General features: G+C 39.4%; 1 long non-coding RNA gene across 1 annotated transcript; it reads right to left on the bottom strand.

The window, feature by feature from the left end:
• Positions 1–4,171: 4,171 nt before the first annotated feature.
• On the bottom strand, positions 4,172–5,970 carry LOC109616034. The gene is made up of 4 exons (XR_002197069.1): positions 5,937–5,970; positions 5,577–5,656; positions 4,694–4,782; positions 4,172–4,547 (listed from the first exon to the last, which is right to left on the bottom strand). It is a non-coding gene; the product is annotated as an uncharacterized LOC109616034 (long non-coding RNA).
• Positions 5,971–16,510: the final 10,540 nt, after the last annotated feature.

Raw genomic sequence — 16,510 nt, 5'->3', positions numbered from 1 at the left:
ACTGTGCTGTATTGCCTACTATGTTTTTAAAGTGAATATGTTGAGTTTTGTATTGACGAATTATACCTGTCTCTGAGAATTCATTGCAGATTTGACATAAAAAAAAAAAACATCATTACTTTCCACTTCTAACTGGAATGAATACTATTTGCCTCGTATTTTTCTATTTTTCCTAATGATGTATGGGTAGGTTGTACTCTAATAAATACATCCAAATAATTTAACACTACAAATTAGACACTTGTCTATATATTTACCTTTTGTGAGAATGCTCATATCTGCTTAATTTCATTGCCTCTTTAAACTGAAGTAAAGCTTTCGTGCATGACTGTCTTCCTCCATCCGTCCATAAGATTCTAAAAACTGTTGCATAACCTTCATATTGAAATATAAATATCTGGATACGGGCACAATAGATCAACACATCAGTGGATTCATGGTTAGGCTAATCAATAGGATTGGTCAAATGTGTGTTTTAAGTTTTCACTGCATTTCACTGAATACTGTAGCCTAGTGAATTCTGTATGAATTTAGGTTAGATGCTGAAACTAATCAGTTCAGATTGTACTTAAGATGAGTGCTGATAACATAGGAAAATACAATTTGACATAAAGTATTAATTCTAATAGACAGTCCAAAGAAAAAGGTTTGTAGTAAGATTATAAGATACAGGTGATTATCTATGTGTTCATTGAAACCAAGAGCAGAGGACATTTGTTTTCAAACAGTGTTATTCCACAACGTCTTTGATGGAGTGGGTGATGCAATTCATAAAGTAAATCTGGAAAAACTAACAACAGACTTGGCCTGAAAATGGATGCACCTGTATTTCCAATTATTCTCTGATGAACAACTAGAGTAAAACCTCTGTCAAACAGCTTTTATTGTTTCCATCAGCCGATTTTGGATGTCACAGATTTTCCTCACCCTGTGACTAATACAATGTTGTGGCACGCTAAAATTGGAGATAAAAATTAGCGCTGGAGACCAAAGCTGTAAGTCATTCTCAGTGGTGAAATCTATAATAGGGCAGCTCATCAGTAAAATGCTCTAATCACCTCCCTCATCAGAGCTGCTCTACACGCCACTGATGTTGCCGCCGCCACCGCAATTCAATTTAATTTGGGTCATTGCAAATGGCACATAGTCATCCATGTCAGAAAACTTCTTAATGTCTCAAATGTTCAGTTTAAAAAATGTATTACTTGTACTGATTTAATGAACAGGCTGGGCAGGATTGAGGTCATTTTAAAATCAGAATGCATTTATCGTAATCAGAATATCCAAACATTGTGTGTTAGGGACTTACTTTTTATGAGATGAATGGCGCAGTGCATACTGAAGAAATGTGACATTTTAATCTTACATGTTGAAAAATGTGCAGGAATGAATGTAACCTATACTACTACACTATTGGCTGCATGTGTGAGGACAGTCAACCATGTTGTATGGTGCCCCATGTGAGTATAATTGTAATCAAAATTATAGTACAGTATTTCACATAACTGAGGTCACACTGACAAACCCAAAGTGACAAGGAATCAAGGTCACCTGTGAACAGTATGTAATGATACATACTGTAGTTCATGAGGTTTCATGACGCTGTGTCACAGTATTCAGCAATCAATAGTCCATCCTTCATCTTGATTCCTCCGACATTTTTTAAGTCCTTTGAGGACTGCAGCTTGACAGGGAATATGATTTGGTCTGGTGAGTACAGGCTGGGCGGGTATAGCTGCAGTTCACCTACCTTCTCATCTGATACAATTTCACAGCTGATTCAGGAGGTGAGTGGAGCGCAAGACAGTTGCAAATTTAGAAGGTTTAAGATATTTTACCCGTTGATGTTTCCTGATTGGGGACCCAGTGATTAACAGCCTGGGCCAAGACCTGGGCTCCAACAAGCTACCTCATTACCATGGAATCACAACAATTCATCCTAGGTTAAAAGTGGAAAAGTAGAGTTAACCCCTAGTGCCATGGTGATATTGCAATCAGGCCCACACACCCGAGCTTGTTTTATCTTTTGTACACAGCAAACCCACATGCACTCAAAAACACATCACATACACATAATTTATTCACAGTTTCAGAGTTGAACTTGAATTCAGAATACACCTTGTTTTTTTTTTCTCAGCTGAAGGGACCTACTGAGTGGAAACCTCAAAATCTCTCTGATTGCCCTTCAAAGTAAGTTTGTACTATAGTCCGTTAGTTTTTTGTTGAGAAAAAAAGTAGGGGACAGGTTTTCTCTTAATTTTTTCCAGAGCTGTATGTTATAAGCTTTACTTGAGGTAAACTTGTTCAAAGATCTTTGAGGTAAACTTGAACTAATTCGTCATCAAGAAATTAAAAAGAAAATGTGGCATGACATGATTATTGGCTCACTGCATTTCATACTTTGTGGACCCTCCCCGAACCAAAGTAAAAGAAGTGATACTTCCATAATGTTTGATGAGGTGGAATAAAGCAAGGGGCCTAAGAAAATGCATACATACAGAATCAATCCAGTTCCTTCAGAGTGGCCAAATAGCTATATCTTTGTCTCATCTGAATAAAACGTGGTTCCAGTCAAATGGATAGTTCACTAAGGTCACTGGTTACAGTCAATCTGGTGGTCATAACAATATCAAGCTCTTGTCAGTTTTTGTTTTGTTTTATATGACATCTTTAATCAGACATACATGTACATACTAAACAGACATGTACATATTAAACAGAATGCTTTCAATAATGACAATGATAACAAATGTACACAAAATACATAGCAATTTGCTTTGCACAATCAGTACAACCTTTAAAACTATTTGAACATTACAAAGTGTGCAAGATTCAGAATGCGAAAATGTTCTCCAGATATTCAAAACATGGTTAAAGCAATAAATACATATTTTATTCCCACACTGAATTCCCACAACTCCCCCTCCTAAAAAAAATGAATATTTCGGAGTTGCCCAAACACATAGCAAGGGAATATTTAATCAACCAGCATGGATTCATTCAAGGAACTATCCACACACGCCGTTTCAGACCTAGTCATCATAATGCTCCATTCCCTAATCTTTGCCACAGACGAAATGACTCTTTCCCAACTCCATGCTTAGCCCCATTGACGTTAGGTCTATCCTAGTTTCTATCACCGAAAATAGATAAGCAGTCCGACCCATATAAGAGGTCAAAATTAAACTTTTGTCCATTGCCAGAAATTTAACCAATGGCTCATATAAACAAACCAGTCACCATCAAAAATGTGGATGCAATGCTTTGTGTTATGTGCCTTGTGCTAATAGATAAACTGCGATGGCCATAATAAATATTTTGAACATACGTGTCAAACGGTTATAAGAATACATGGCAATCAAGGAGAGATTAGCCTCACAATATTGACAAAACTTCATAAATAACATGACACTTAACCCTTCGAAACTTATGATCACGCAAGTTGTTCCATCACACAAGCGTACGATCACGTTGGTTTGAGTCTAAACTATCTTTAGAACGTCTCACTAGAACATCTAATTACAAGTGACGCAATGTCACTGGTCGGTTTGACCACTCTGTTATTCACTAGTATTTAGCACAGTCTTTAATTCATGTCCTCAATGTGAGAAGTTATATTCATAGTGTAGATATGAACCATTTAATGAGGTGTTCTAATCCATGATTTGTATCCAAATCCGTATATAAAAGGATAATTGCGTTGGTCTTGGCTTTGACTGCAACAACTGTGGAGATTAGTAGCTAAAATAAACATAATTCAACTAACACAAACAAACAAACAAATTAGCGACCAGTATACAGGACTCATATCATGGGTGAGCTGACTAACGGTCAAAATCATTGTGTAAAAACTTTCTAGAGGTAACCTGAAGGTAGCCTCTAGAAATTTTGTGGGCGCTGTATTAGTCCAAGTCAACCGAGGATTAAGGTAATAAGATAGGTCACATTTGCTCATCATTTACATTTGCTTGTCTTCCGGAAAGATTCATGGATCATCTTTTTTTTTTTTAAGATCATTGGTAAGACGAACTTCATGACATACAGAATCCAGTACAATGTATATAAACATGGCTGTGCATATAGTAAGCAATTAGAATTAAAACAATGTTTTAATAATTACTATCTTATTTTATATGTTTTCAAACTTTTAACAGTATTACTGCTGGTAGTTTACGAATATAATTTTAACCAGTCAAAACCAGAAATTAGCTACATAACTGTGAGGTTCTGTTTAGTTCATTTTTTTTTTTTGCCGTTGTCCTTGAATGTAGCCTGTTCTGATTGGTTTTTATCCTTTGTTCTTGAATGTAGCTTGTCCTCTTGTCACATTGTTTTCACCGGTCTTTGTAGCCCCTATTTAGCCTGCCCAGTTATGTGTAGCTCTTGTTGAGTCATAGTGTTCAAGCATGCCTACCTTATTCCTGATGTTTTCTCACCTGCCCTAGTTTTTGTCATTAAATCCGTCATTGTCTGTTAACTCTGCGCCTGGTGTCCCGTTTCCCTAAATCGTGAAAATAACTAGTACGCAGCGTGGTGTTTCTGGGCAGCTGTGGGTGAAATGTATTGTTGCGTCACAATCAAATTCTGGAATAGTCATCACATCCTGACATCACATGCATTTTCAGATTCATGCTGAGGTGCTGTTGGAGATTTTTGAACATTTAGTGTGAAATGTTTAAGTGAAGGCACTCACTATCCTCCTTCCCTCTCTTCATACTACTCCCCAATCTATTTCCTTTACTTCATGCCTCCCATTCTTGTCATCTGATGAGGCTGCTTGTCCTTGTTCAATGAACAAACAAAAGGAGAAAAACAGATCATCAAAACATGAGGGAAAAACAAGATGGAATGCTAGGCTGTACACAATAGGAGAACTGGATGAAATGCTAGGTTACCATGGTAGTCTTACATTCTTGGTCAGAGAACATTTGACAACTTGAGTATGTTACTACATGTGTTCTTGTTCAGCTCTGTATGGAGGAACTACTTTGGACACGTAAGCAATTTCACACTGGAATCTTCTGTTCGGCTGTGACTACTTAGGATACGAGGAGCCTGGCACCTCAGCTTATGGATACATCTCTCCCTAGAGACATTGTTCTGACAGTGTCTGCCAAGTGAAAGGCCCCTGCCCTTCCTTCCAGCACCTGTACATTTAGTTTATGCTCCCACACATTCTTGGGCAGATGTGGCCTCGTCTAACCGACATTCTACTCATTTCAATGGGTTTGGATAGCAGTCTAACAGAAAAGGACTAAATTGTGGCTATGAAAGATACTGTTATTATTGGTGTCCATAATATAGTTTATATAAAGAATCCAATGTAAACAACATAAGTAGGACATGTACAATTATACATTCACTCTCCTTTACCCAACTTATTCCATCCTTGACCACTCCCTCCTCTCCAATGCATATACATTTCCATTTTGGTAATTTGTGTGTCTGGTTTAAAAATAAGAATGTCTCAGTTTTATAAAAAACTACACATAAATGCAAATATCATTGTAGCAAATATTTAGTTTGTAGCAAAGTATATATTCAAAACCACATCCACTCTGCTCAATTTGTCTTACCCCCAATGCTCTGAAACACCCCTGCTCTCACCACTCTCCACCTCCAATCCCTTCTCTCCAAACCAAAGTGGCCTTCTACTCTGCTCAAATAAATGAAGGGAACACTTTAATCACACCGGGTCTCAAAGCACAAAATAAATTAAAGATCAAAATCTTTACTGTACATTGTGTAATTCGTTGAGAACAAAATGACATAACAACGATCAGTGCAAACCAAAATCACCAACCAATTTAGGGCTGGATTCAAACTGAAAGCAAAAATCTAAGTGAACAATTGAAATCACAGGCTGGTCCAAACTGTGTGAATTACATCACAACAACTCATAATGTGACTCAGTAGTGCGTATGGCCCCCACGTACCTTTACGTCTGGGCATGCTCCTGATTAAACGGCGGATGGTGTCCAGCTGCCAGGCATTGTCCTGCACCAGGAGGAACCCAGGGCCCACTGCACCAGTGTAAAGACTGACGATGGGTCTGAAGATTTCATACCGATACATAACAGCAGTAGGGGGACCGTTAGCTAGCACCTGGAGGTCTGTGCAACCCTCCAAGGATATGCCTCCCCAGACCATCACTGACCCAACGTTCACCACAGCATCTCCAGACTCTTTCATGTCTGTCACATGTGCTCAGTGTGAACTTGCTCTCTTCTGTGAAGAGAATGGGGCACCAATGGCAAACCTGTCAATTCTGGTGTTCTCTGGCGAATGCCAATTGAGCTGCACGGTGCTGAGCTGTGAGCACATGTCCCACTAGTGGACGTCGGGCCCTCATGCTACCCTCATGGAGTCTGTTTCTGACAGTTTGGTCAGAAACATGCACACCAGTAGCCCACTGGAGGTCATTTTGTAGAACTTTGGCAGTGCTCCTCCTGTTCCTCCTCGCACAAAGGAGCAGATACTGGTCCTGCTGCTGGGTTGATGTCCTTCTATTGCCATGTCCAGCTATGCTCGTTTAATAGTCAGTCTCCTGGTATCTCCTCATGCTACAAGTAGTGACAAGGACAATAGCAAAATGCAAAACTATAAAGAATCAGTGAGGAAGGAGAGAGCAATTGTCTGTGGCAGCCACCTGCAAAACCATTCCCTTTTAGGGGGTTGTCTTGCTGTTGCCCCTCCAGTGCACCTGTTGTCACTTTCATTTGTACCAAAACAGGTTACAATTGCTTATGCTTCTTCACTGGACGGATTGATATCCCTGAATTTTAAATGACTTGGTGTAATACTGTGATGATTATGTGTTCCTTAAACATTTTTGAGGAGTGTACAATATTTCCAGTGGATTTTTGTAGATTGCTGCTGGTCATGATTTTTGAGGTAACATAGATTCCAACCCCTCCAGCAATTCTATCGTCTTTTCAGTGGACGAGAAACTGAGTTATCATCACCTAAGTTTGATAGTTATTGGATCAATGTCATTCACTTATGAAAGACAAAATTGTTTTGGCATGTACACTCACCTAAAGGACTATTAGGAACACCTGTTAAATTTCTCATTAATGCAATTATCTAATCAACCAATCACATGGCAGTTGCTTCAATGCATTTAGGGGTGTGGTCCTGGTCAAGACAATCTCCTGAACTCCAAACTGAATATCAAAATGGGAAAGAAAGGTGATTTAATAAATTTTGAGCGTGGCATGGTTGTTGGTGCCAGACGGGCCGGTCTGAGTATTTCACAATCTGCTCAGTTACTGGGATTTTCACGCATAACCATTTCTAGGGTTTACAAAGAAAGAAATAGGGACATCCAGTATGGGGCAGTCCTGTGGGCGAAAATGCCTTGTTGATGCTAGAGGTCAGAGGAGAATGGGCCGACTGATTCAAGCTGATAGAAGAGCAACTTTGACTGAAATAACCACTTGTTACAACCGAGGTATGCAGCAAAGCATTTGTGAAGCCACAACATGCACAACCTTGAAGCGGATGGGCTACAACAGCAGAAGACCCCACCGGGTACCACTCATCTCCACTACAAAAAGGAAAAAGAGGCTACAATTTGCACGAGCTCACCAAAATTGGACAGTTGAAGACTGGAAGAATGTTGCCTGGTCTGATGAGTCTCGATTTCTTTTGAGACATTCAGATGGTGGAGTCAGAATTTGTCGTAAACAGAATGAGAACAAGGATCCATCATGCCTTGTTACCACTGTGCAGGCTGCTGGTGGTGGTGTAATGGTGTGGGGGATTTTTTTTGGCACACTTTAGGCCCCTTAGTGCCAATTGGGCATCGTTTAAATGCCACGGCCTACCTGAGCATTGTTTCTGACCATGTCCATCCCTTTATGACCACCATGTACCCATCCTCTGATGGCTACTTCCAGCAGGATAATGCACCATGTCAGAAAGCTCGAATCATTTCAAATTGGTTTCTTGAACATGACAATGAGTTCACTGTACTGAAATGGCCCCCACAGTCACCAGATCTCAACCCAATAGAACATCTTTGGGATGTGGTGGAACGGGATCTTCGTGCCCTGGATGTGCTTCCCAATAATCTCCATCAACTGCAAGATGCTATCCTATCAATATGGGCCAACATTTCTAAAGAATGCTTTCAGCACCTTGTTGAATCAATGCCACATAGAATTAAGGCAGTTCTGAAGGCGAAAGGGGGTCAAACACAATATTAGTATGGTGTTCCTAATAATCCTTTAGGTGAGTGTAATGTAGCTGACAAGCTAGGTTAGCATTATTAGCTATTTCTGGCACAATCCATTAGGGGCAGATCTTAACATATGTAGTTAGTTGCTAAAGGTACAGTAGTTTAGCTTTGGCAGTGTTAAGTTAATCTGTAGTCTTTCTTGCATGGGTTGAATCCTGATTACATTTCCATTGAGGTAAGATAGTAGTACTACTGGCTTATAAGCTATTCAAGCGGCCAGTGGCAAAAGCTATTTGGATGCAGTTTGTAATGGAACTTAACCTGTCATACAAAATACTAATACATAAAAAATACTAATACATTATGTCTCTCTTACCCCTGACCAATATCTCCTTTCCCTCATCTCCTTCTTTCTGCCTTTCTCCCACCTCTGTCCCATGTCCACTGCTCTCATCTCTCTTCTTCATTCCCCTCCGCTCTACTTTCCCAGATTCATATATCCCACAGGCCTTCACTTCCCTCTCCTCTCTCCCTCCTCAGCCTCTCACTCCTTTCCCACTAGCACGCTTTTCTTTCTCCTACTTCCAACTCCTCTCTTCCAAATCCCTCACCTCTTCTCTCTCCCACCTCCAACCATTTTTCTTACTCCCTCTTTCACTTCCCTTCTCCCACCTTCTTTCTATTTCTGTTCTCCCACACCATTTTGTCTCCCTATTTCTTTCTCTCCCTCTGCCATCATCGTTATTCTCTACTTTTTACATCAGCAGTAAAACCCCAAAAGGCAAGCAACAAGAATGTATGCACAGTGGCTAGGAAAATAACCCTAGTAGGGTTGGAACTTAGGAAGAAACCTAGAGAGTAGCCAGTGTTTGAGGGGGGGCCAGTACACTTCTGGCCAAGTTAATTTCCCAATCTCAATCTAACTGAAATTTAACCTTGCTGAAACCAAGACTGAAGGAGAAGAGGCACCAAAATATGCAGGGACTGAAGATGGCTGCAGTACAAACCTGGCAGAGCATCACCAGGAAAGACATTCAGCGTATGGTGATGTATTGGACTTTTCCCTACTACCACTGCCCCCATGACTCAGCTTCACAAACTGGATATTGATTTACAATATATTGACTCCACTTCTCTCTCTCTTCTGTTTTTTCCCTCTTTCCCTTATCTCAGTTTCTTTCTCCCCTCTCTCTCTCCATTACTCTCTCCCAATTCTCTTTTACTCTCTCCATTATTACCTTTCCCTCCCATCATTTTCCACTTTCCTTCTCTTTCTCTCTCCCAACTTTATTTCACTTACCTGCACTACTTTCTCATACCTCCACAGACTGGATGCATGTATACATGTATGTGTAAAGGGCATTGACAGACCTAAAGAAAGACAGGCATGTAGTTAGGCAGGCACATACAGAAAGACAGTGGGATAGACAGACAATTACATTTACCTGATTAAGTTGCAGTTCATACATTTTCATAACTTTTTTCACCCTTACATCAAGACATTTCCATTCAAAGACAAAACGATAGCTAGAAAGATTGTCAACACAAGAAGACACCCACTCATAGCCAGACAGGGTGGAGCCTGGATGTTTTAACGAAGCAAGGGTTAGGCTGAAGTTAGTGAACATGAAAAAGGGTTTAGGATTGAATTTGAGGTGGACATTTAAGCTAGGATTATGTTTAAACCAAGTGTGAACATGGAGCTAGGGTTAGTTTAAACCAAGAGTGTACGTGAAGCTAGGGTTAGGTTTAATAGAGGAGTGGACCTATAGCTAGCTAAAAAATAGTTATATTAATTATTATTTAACCTTTATTCATACAGGGAAAACAAGCCGAGACCAAGGTGTCTTACGGATGAGGCCAGCATTACAGGAATATAAAAAATATAACAGTACTAACGAGCAGACTTTACTAAATGTTTCCCCTTGTGTTTATCTTAGTTTCAATAACTAGTAAAGCATCAGGAACCTCTTTTTTTATGCATTCTTTGTTTTCGTGGAAATGAAAGCAATTTAAAGATGAGCTAAGCAATGTAGTTGCTAGAAATCAGTTGATGTGCTACAATGGAAAATGTTATCCTAGAAGCTATGTATTATTGTGCGAAATATTCATTATAAAGATGAAATTAGAATGCCTTGTGGAATCTGGAGAAGTGTTTTATAATGTGACAATTTTCCCACAGCAATGGAAAGTACATTAATTGACTTGGACTGAGGTAAAGTCAGCAAGATTTTAGTCCTTGAGTGTACATTATATATTCTAATTACTCTTTCCGAAGCAGCCTCTGTCCTGTTGGTGTGGATCTTATTAGCAAAATGACAGTGCACTCCTAAAATTAAGGACCGCATCTTTTCAGCACCACAGCTGCAATTCGTGTCTCATCTGATTCTAATGCCATAAGTCCCTGAGCAAAAACTGGGTGACCTATACATAAATCATTGTGATACAAAAACATTAAGACTTTGGGGGACAGCGAAACTATAGATATGGAAAGTCTATAAATCTACCATAGGCCTATATCTGGGGGCACTGATGGGACCATAGATGATAAATGTGGGCAACTGTAGTCTTCCCTACCACATAAACACAATGTAAGGGGAATTAATTGCTGTAGCTTGCCACATTTGAAAGAGTGGGAGGGTAAAAAAAAACTAATTATGGAAGGCTGTGTTTACTGTGATATGATGAATATTCAAAAGAAAACATATCTGGCTGCAGTGGGAGAGTGTGTCTGGAATGTAAAACAGGCTCTAATAGGCCATCATGTTAGATCATTAAACCTTAGGAAGGGATCCACCTGCCAAGTACCTGCCATATAATCACATTAGTAAATGAAACTGTGAAGATGCCAGAACTATATTATATTACTCAAGGCCTATATCATTTACAAAGAATTGAGTCTTTTACCTGTTGTTTTTCTTCAGACTGTCTTCAGTTCTGCTTTCCCTAATCATTCTGAAGTATGAGCAGCACATCCATTTGCTTTACTGCATACCAGACAACCGCCTCTGTTCTGACTTTGAGAGTGTTCACAAACTTTTGATTGAACCTGTGGCTGTCACATTGAATTCATGAGGAGGTAGGAGCGGAGGTATCCTGCAAGGCATGTCTCCTGATTGTACAGCAAGGAGATCCTGCATGCTGCTCACTTTGATGGAGCCATGCAGTGCAGCACAACATGCTGGGTTGCAAACAATGAACAGTGATAGAAACACATCAGAGGATGTAATTGAGAATGATGTCTTTTCTTGCTGCCTATCGGTCCAGCATAATTTGGTTTGAAGTTTGCACACAAAAAACTGTGCTATCTATATTTAGTGGAATAGAATCCTCTTAGCATTATTATAAAATGCAACTTCCAAAAGAGACTTAGTGATGAGAGGTGAAAATGTATTATGCTGATCCAAGGCCTACTAACCAATTCACACTGTATCGTCTGTTGCCAGGACTTTGCCTTCTCTGAACCCCATTTGAAAGGTGAGGATATGAAGTGGTATAATAGTCTGAGATATATATGGGTAACAGTAATGGTGCCCATGAGGTGAGATGGCCATCTTTAAAAAAAAAGAAAAGAAATGTAAACATCTTCAAAATGCTAATAGAACTATATAATTTATTTGAAGAACACTTGTGTGGGGGTATTTGTAATGTCTACTTTTATGCAGCACAATAGAGGTTACTGATTATCATACTCAATTTTTTTTTATTTTTTTTTACCTTTTGATATTGCTGAGACTGGATTCACTTTTCCAAACTTCAATAAATTATATGTAAGTTCTGGAAATCAAGTACACAAACTTTACATTTGTAGTCCTCTTGTAAAAAATGTGGTCCTTCATTTTAAACTTAAATTGTATGAGGTACTTTTAATGAGCTTTGGTCCAGTTCTTGGGATCAAAGTAGTTAATAAAGAGCAAACTGGAGCAGTTCACAGCAGAGATCCTGTCTTTGAACCTGGGTGAACCTTTCTCTGCTAATCAAGCTATTGGCTGAGGTAATTGCTCCATTAGCTAGCACTTCCCGGAGTTCTAATTATTTATCCAGCTCAAGAGCAGAGGAATCTTTTACTTAACTCTGAAACCTGAAATTATGTAACTCACTGGAAGTGGTTCAGGTTAGTTGTTCATAAAAAATTAAAAGAATGTTTTAAGAATGCCTTTTCACAGACAAGAGAATAAAAAAAATAAAGCTTTCTGTATGCTTAACCAAAAGAAAAATTATCAAATGTGAAATATTTACATTTTAATCTTTTTGTGGTAAATGTCATTCAAATCACCCCATAGGGATTATTGTCATTATGTCATTATTTTTGTTTAAAATATTAAAATAAACTCATAAAATCATATCTATCAATCTAAATTCCAATTTTGCAGGTTTTCCCACTTCCAATGCATGTAGGAGTCTGTAATTTTTATCATAAAGTATGATTTTTAAGTAATTAAGTTGCATTTTATTGCACAACATACGTATTTGATATATCAGAAATTGTATATCTGGTACAGAAACCTTTGTTTGGAATTACAGAGATCATACGTTTCCTGTAGTTCTTGACCAGGTTTGCACACACTGCAGCACGGATTTTGGCCCACTCCTCCATACAGACCTTCTCCAGATCCTTCAGGTTTTGGGGCTGTCGCTGGGCAATACAGACTTTCAGCTCCCTCCAAAGATTTTCTATTGGGTTCAGGTCTGGAGACTGGCTAGGCCACTCCAGGACCTTGAGATGCTTCTTACGGAGCCACTTCTTAGTTGCCCTGTCTGTGTGTTTCAGGTCGTTGTCATGCTGGAAGACCCAGCCACGACCGATCTTCAATGCTCTTACTGAGGGAAGGAGGTTGTTGGCCAAGATCTTGTGATACATGGTCCCATCCATCCTCCCCTCAATACAGTGCAGTCGTCCTGTCCCCTTTGCAGAAAAGCATCCCCAAAAATGTTGTTTCCACCTCCATGCTTCACGGTTGGGATGGTGTTCTTGGGGTTGTACTCATCCTTCTTCTTCCTCCAAAAATGGCGAGTGGAGTTTAGACCAAAAAGCTTTATTTTTGTCTCATCAGACCATATGACCTTCTCCCATTCCTCCTCTGGATCATCCAGGTGGTCATTGGCAAACTTCAGACGGGTCTAGACATGCGCTGGCTTGAGCAGGGGCACCTTGCGTGCACTGCAGGATTTTAATCCATGATGGGGTAGTATGTTACTAATGGTTTTCTTTGAGACTGTGGTCCCAGCTCTCTTCAGGTAATTGACCAGGTCCTGCCATGTAGTTCTGGGCTGATCCCTCATCTTCCTCATGATCATTGATGCCCCATGAGTTGAGATCTTGCATGGAGCCCCAGACCGAGGGAGATTGACCGTCATCTTGAACTTCTTCCACTTTCTAATAATTGCGCCAGCAGATGTTGCCTTCTCACCAAGCTGCTTGCCTATTGACCTGTAGCCCATCCCAGCCTTGTGCAGGTCTACAATTTTATCCCTGATGTCCTTACACAACTCTCTGGTCTTGGCCATTGTGGAGAGGTTGGAGTCTGTTTGATTGTGTGGACAGGTATTTTTTATCTTTTATACAGGTACCGAGTTCAAACAGGTGCAGTTAATACAGGTAATGAGTGGAGAACAGGAGGGCTTCTTAAAGAAAAACTAACAGGTCTGTGAGAGACAGAATTCTTACTGGTTGGTAGGTGATCAAATACTTATGTCATGCAATAAATTGCAAATTAATTATTTAAAAATGTGATTTTCTGGATTTTTTTTCCGTCTCTCACAGTTAAAGTGCACCTATGATAAAAATGACAGACCTCTACATGCTTTGTAAGTAGGAAAACCTGCAAAATCGGCAGTGTATCAAATACTTGTTCTCCCCACTATAGATGATTGAGACTTGGGGCCAGAGTTTGTAAACTTAATTGTCACACATCCCTTTCTGAGGTAACATGGCACACTTTTGACTGATACTCCCCACTGCTACTGAGGTCTAAACACAATGTCTTATTTGAACTAATATCATTTCCCAGTCCTTGGAAGATAATTCAGTTTTGGTGATAATACTCTCCACTGAATTTCCCTGTTTTATTAGTGGCTGCCGAAGCAATTTTTTACCGTTATTTTACCAGGCAAGTCATTTAAGAATACACTGAGCACAATTATTAGGCAAATTGTATTCCTCAAGATTATTTTATTGTTGAACAAACGTTGCTCTCAGTCAATCCAAAATATAATTGAACCTCAAACCTGAATGTTTAACAAAGGAAAAAGGAGCTTTCTCAAGGAATACATAAATGTGTACAATTATTAGGCAACAAGTAGTTTGCAGATTTGTTAGTCAACTAAATTACAAAAGTAATTTCTCCAACTCACTTGTTAATTCTCAAGTGCAACAAATAAGTAACACAAAATGAAAATGAAATAACATTTCTGGCCTTTCAAAAATATTCAGTGAGCGATATAGCCACCCCTCTTTTCAATAACTGCCGCAAGCCTTCCATCCATGCAGTCTGTCAGTTTCTTGATCTGTTCAAGATCAACGTTTGCTGAAGCAGCAGCCACAGCCTCCCAATTGCTGTTCAAGAGGTGGATTGTCTACACCGACTGTAAATCTCACATTTGAGAAGGGTCCACAAGTTCTCAATAGAATTTAAGTCAGATTTAAAGAAGGGGGCCAGTTCATCATTCGGGCATCTTTGAGGCCCTTGCTAGCTAGCCAAGCATTGGAGTACTTGGATGCATGTGATGGAGCATTGTCATACATAAAGAACATGGCCTTCTTGAATGCTGAGGACTTCTTCCTGTACCCGTTTCTGGGAAAAATCTGTCTTCAGGTATTTCTTTGCCCAATCTATACAGTACATTTCAAATCTTATTCAGTGGTGGTCGTGTATCAGCCTTCTTGACCTTGGCCATGTCTCTGAGCACTTGACACCTTGTACTTCTGGACACTCCAGGTAGGTTGCAGTTGCAGGTAGCTTCATGTTGCAGGTAGCTTCATCTTTTTTTCTCCATACATACATATTTTGATTATTCACAATAAAATGTTTGAGTGTCTGGTGGTGAAGCTCCAATACTTTAGCTATTTCAAGAATGTTGCATCCGTCTGAAAAGGATTTTAAAATGTATGACTTTTCAGTGTCAGTTAAATCTCTTTTTTGGCTCTAATAATTATGCACACCTTGATATAAGGTGTTATTCACTGTTGCCACATCCACCCTCATTTCACAAATACATATCACCTGAATATGATTCAATCCAATGATCAATCCAAGTATATATGGTTTGGAAAATGTGCATAGAAATAATAATAATAATACGAATATAATCAGAATACTAATTTGCCCCACTGTATATTTTTGTTTATTTAAAAAGATTCCATGTTATATTTCGTATGTGCTATTAAATAAGACTTCATGTGTGCACAAATACATGAACCCTTTCATTCAGCAGACTGTGGCACCTCCATTATCAGTGGCAACTTTAGGAGAAGTAAACGTCTCCCATAGCTACTAGTCAGTCTGACATCTTTATTGAGGGATATTTGCCCACTTCTCCCTAATGTCCTTACCGGTTATTTCACAGCATCTAGAACCAAAACCAAAATCTCCTTTCCCCTGAACTATTCATTGGTAGATTGCTTTAATGCTTTGGGTCACTGTCTTGTTGAATGACCCATTTTGGGCCCTGCTTTAGCTCTTTAACTGATGGCCTGACATTCTGTTCAAGAATATTCTGGTATACCACAGAATATATGGTTCTCCTTGAGGATGTGCAGTCCACCAGGTCCAGAGGAGGAAAAGCAGCCCCAACATAGTGAGAGACTTGTCTTACGTTGCTTAGCTGCTGCCGATCAGAAGTAAACAGGCTACAAAACATCTGGAAACACAGAGAGGAATCTAAAAAGGTCAAAATGTGTGATCTTGTGTAATGTGATTACACTGGACAATTTGTAAAATGGGAGTTCTCTCTTTTTTAATAGTGTTGCAGTGTATGGAAAGTCTTGTAATAAAGTTGCACCAGCTGAGTCCAGTTATATGGCTTGCCAGGGCAGAGGAATTCCCTCCATTGTAAAAGTATTCACAAACCCTCCTGGCTGTTACTTTTGGCTGTCACATTTGGCTGCATAGTTGGCTCTTTCTCTACTATTCTTCCCTTATCACAACTGACAACTTTGTGTGACCTTGTTAGAACTTCTCTAAATGTGAGAACTGGTGACAGTTTTGGGCAAAGTGTAATTTACTCTGTAACTTCAAACAATTGATTGGTATTTTGGGAAAGATTGGGGCATCTAAGTCTTTATACATTATTCTTGTCATAACATAGGCAAACTGGTAGGTATCATGG

The sequence above is a fragment of the Esox lucius genome, chromosome 8, assembly GCF_011004845.1.
Source record: "Esox lucius isolate fEsoLuc1 chromosome 8, fEsoLuc1.pri, whole genome shotgun sequence".
In the NCBI taxonomy this organism is placed as follows: Eukaryota; Metazoa; Chordata; class Actinopteri; order Esociformes; family Esocidae; genus Esox; species Esox lucius.
The sequence above is the reverse complement of the archived record's forward strand: the minus strand, read 5'-3'. Positions and strand labels throughout refer to the sequence as shown.